Genomic DNA, 4,233 nt, shown 5'->3' with positions numbered 1-4,233 from the left:
TCAGGCGTACTACCCGAAAAGTGCGTAAACTAGTATTTGCGTGCATTATAGACCATTCCAAGAAACCTTATTGCTATGAATATCTTGTTATCTAACAAACGAATTATTTATGTTAATATTTTTAGCACATATGTTAAATTAGGCCATTTTTCATTTAGAGGGGGTATATATATATAGCTATTTACATTTTAAGTTTGAAAAATTACCGTACAAAATTGAATACAAAGATAAGATAAGATTTATTTTTACAACCCTGTTTGGAAATTAACTCCTTTTACAATGAAGACACCTGAGGACGACCGAAACGTCGTCGTCCCTTCAACTTCTAGTGTGTGGTCTGGTCAACATACTTCAGCCACGTTATTGTGACTCATCGCCTGCATATGAATAATAATAGTATTTTATTTACAAGAAGGTATAATGAGTTGGTGAGATTACATTAGAGTAATATTTTTACATTCTTGCAAAGCCACTAACACGCAAAGCGTTCCGGACAAAACTTATGTAACATTATGTGAAACTTATGTAACATTAATAATTGTGTAACTAGCTTCAAAAGATTGTCAATTGCTTAGCTAAACGAACTATGTGGTTCAGTACCTGAACCCATTATGTGCCTCTGTAACCCTTTCCACCACCGCCCAAGAGATGGGAATGGGGTGCATAATAAAGAAACTGAAATTGGAGTGTTTTTACACCCATGGAACCGCCTACCCGCCAAACCGTAAATGCTAAAACTCTGCTGAACTTTAAAAATCCTGCTTGAAAAAAATCACCAGGACAAATGGTAAGACTTTGACAAGCCATCGGCTTTCTGTCCTCGTCGAGGCCACTAGAGTGTCAGCGGCCATCAGGTAAATTCCGGTAAATTATGAATTCATCTTGAGAAAGTGCTGCACACTTTTCGATATGGTGCAGTTGGGCAGAGTGCGCGGAGCAGCTGGTGCAGTCGTGTGGAGGAGCAGCCGTGAGCCAGCACCAGCAGGCACACCTACCCTACACCTGTGACACACCTTCCCCTACACCTGTGCTACACCTGCCACACAAGCAAGTGGTGAGACACCTTACCTGCCTCACATACCCACTCCAGGTACTAACACTACTCGTGGCCTCCTTCATATAGGATGTCATATTGGCGCAGGAATTATAGTTAGCTTATCTGCGGGCGCAGAGTTCGCTGACCGGCTTATCGTTGATAAAGTATCTAGTGTTTAGTAAAGCTTGTGTATTTGGTAATAGTTGTTTTCGGTCCGTCTAATTATCACAAGCTGCACAAAGCTTCCTGTCAATACGTTAGTAATGAATAAATAAGATATATTTACTCATTATAATGTTGGTGCAGAATGTACAACACGAACAAACATAATTTTAATCTGAAAAAGTATCTTTTTTTATAAAGAAATTAGACGAAAATAAAGAGCTGGTGACGCCAAATAAAGTTGACGATCCAAGCGTCAGTTAGGTTAGGTTTGGTTTGGTTAAGTTAGGTTAGGTCACCTTAACCTATCATATTTATTCATTACTAACGTATTGCCAGGAAGCTTTGTGAAGCTTGTGTAGCTTGTGGTAGCTTGCGGTAATTAGACAGACCCGTTGTTTTCAATACCCACGTGGGACTGGGTATTATCCAGTCGAACATATGGGCTTCGATATGGCTCGTTTGTAATTGTCAGAACCATATAATAATAAAAATAATGCAGTATATTATATATGCCATTATATGTCATTCCAAATTCCCAGAATGTGGAATGACCTTCCCAATCATGTTAAAGACTGTACCTCTCCCAACCAGTTTAAGATAAAAACATAAAAACTAAGTACTACCTAATTAACTCTGTGTAACCTACCTTACCCCTAAATGTCAACCCATGTCTACTATTTTAAACAATGCTGTTTGTTGACCAAATTGTATATTTGCTATTTTCTGCCATGTTCCCCCCCCCCCTTTTTTATTTTTTATTTTATATATATTTGCTTGGGGACTGTCTTGGGTATGATTTTATTTTATTTTATACAGTATATACAAGAGTTCGTACATTCTTGTACAGCCACTAGCACGAATAGCATTTCTGGCAAGTCCTTAATCCTAATTTTCCCCGGAATACGACCTGTCAAATCGTGTAACAACCAATTACCTATTCACCCAATTACCTGGGTGAACAGGCGCCTAGTAAATCCTCCCCGGCCAGAATACAAACCCAGGCCAAAGCGCTCACGAAGTGTTGGGTGAGTGTTTTACCACTGCACCACGGGGAGTGTGATATGTATCCTAAGACGGTATCCCTCACACATTCTTAATGTATTCACTTAAGTGTGCCTATGGAGATTGAGCTTTAGCTCTTTGGTTCCACTTCTCATCTTTCAGCCAACTGGTGAAGGCATAAACATTTCCTGGCATACTACACTGAAAGTTGTGTATGGAGTCTGCCTCCACCACTTCACTGCTTCATGCACTCTATTTGTTAATTACTAGAAATCCTTTAAATACTTCACTGTTCATAAGGGGAATACAAATGGTAATTTTGTACACATACGGATTATTATTCATATAATAATTCACAATAATTTATTGTGTTTGGGGACAGGCAGCCACTGTATCATACACATTAGGCTTATAACGAGGTTCTCTTTTCCCCCCCTTTCTGAGTCGAATCATTGACCCTGCCCAGGATGTAACCCCACAAGAAGCTCACTAACTCCTAGGTATATTTACTGCTAGGTGAACAGGTGCATTATGTGATAGGAAAAAGGTTGGGCACATTTCCTATCAGCATTAGGCGATACGAAATATGGTAAGTTGCCCTATGCCTCGCAAGCGATTTGGCCTGGGTTTGTATCCTGGCCGGGAAGGATTAACTAGGTGGCAATCCTTAACAGTATGCCTCTGTTCACCCAGCAGTGAATGGGTACCTTGTTATTAAACGATTTGGATGGTCGTATTCCAGGGAAAAGTTAAGATTAAGGACCTGTCAAAAATGCTATGAGTGCTAGTAGCTTTACAAGAATGTAAGTACTCTTGTACAGTATGTATAAATAATAAAAAAAAAAAAAACTGACTCCTCTGTTCAGTAAACAGATCCCTGAGAATTCGTCAGCTGTTGTGGGGAATGGTCAGTTATCGGATAGTGGGACCTTGATAAGCATAACAGGCATCCAGTCCCAGATAATGGGAACGATCATCTAACCCAGCCTTGTCTTAATATTACTGTACTGCATATTATGCATATCATTTATTCTAAACTTTTTAAAAAAATACATGCAATTTGTAGTACTGTACACTTGTAGTTGTTTAAACTAGTTCTCAGTAGTACACTGGATTTATTCTTGACTCACTATCAGGGATCTTGAATTCAAATCTTGTGCAGAATAGAAATGGTTGGGCATGTTTCCTTTCACCTAATATTTCTATTCACTTACCAGTAAACAGGTACCCACGAGTTAGGAAACGTGTAGGGTTGCTTCCTGGGAAAGGTTAGTAGTTCCACCTTTGAGGGGAGGACCTTGACATAAGTTTAAGGTATATATATCCATATCACAACTACCAAAATAAAAAGTACCTTGCAGCTGATTGATGAAGGAAAAGACCTTGGAGTCACAATCCTTCAGTCACTGAAGGTTACACAAATAAGAGCTGCAGTAAAAAAAACCTAGGAATAGTCAAGCAAACCTTTGACATCAAAGAAAAGTAGTAGTTATTCAACTGGCGTTTCGCAAGTGCTTTGGCCTGGGTTCGTATCCTGGCGGTTGAGGATTTACTGGACGCCAATCCTTAACCGTAGCCTCTGTTTACCCAACAGTAAAATGGTTACCTGGTTGTTAAACGATTTGGTGGGTCTTATTCCGGGGATAATTAGGATTAAGCACTTGCCCAAAATGCTTATTCGTGCTAGTGGCTATACAAGAATGTAGGAACTCTTGTATATATAAATAAAAAATAAATAAAACTGTATAAATCTCTGCTATACCCCCACTTGGATTACTGTATCCAAGCATGGAGACCTCATCTTCAGAAAGACATAGCTGCTTTGGACAAAGTTCAACACCGAGCAACAAAAATCATTTTAGATCCAAGTCAACTCTCATATTGGGAACAGTTGAGGGCCACAACAACACTGCAAACCACACATGAGAGGGCTGATCTCATCAGAATTTCAAACATATTACACAGAGCTGTATATACATGGTGTAAATCCACAATGAACATCATGGATTATGAGATATATAAAAGGGGCA

General features: G+C 39.2%; 1 protein-coding gene across 3 annotated transcripts in view; it reads left to right on the top strand.

The window, feature by feature from the left end:
• The first annotated feature begins 916 nt into the window (after window positions 1–916).
• The window catches only part of CPT2 (Carnitine palmitoyltransferase 2), a 48,412-nt gene continuing 45,095 nt past the window's right edge, over window positions 917–4,233 (top strand). The window contains exon 1 of one of the 3 annotated variants that reach the window (XM_045760784.2): window positions 917–1,090. The gene's annotated coding sequence lies outside the window, so the exon portion shown is untranslated. The remainder of the gene's footprint in view (window positions 1,091–4,233) is intronic. The other 2 variants (XM_045760785.2, XM_045760786.2) reach the window with 2 other exon arrangements.

This window comes from Procambarus clarkii, chromosome 63 (genome assembly GCF_040958095.1).
Source record: "Procambarus clarkii isolate CNS0578487 chromosome 63, FALCON_Pclarkii_2.0, whole genome shotgun sequence".
NCBI classification, from domain to species: domain Eukaryota; kingdom Metazoa; phylum Arthropoda; class Malacostraca; order Decapoda; family Cambaridae; genus Procambarus; species Procambarus clarkii.
This window is presented reverse-complemented; position numbering and strand designations above follow the sequence as displayed.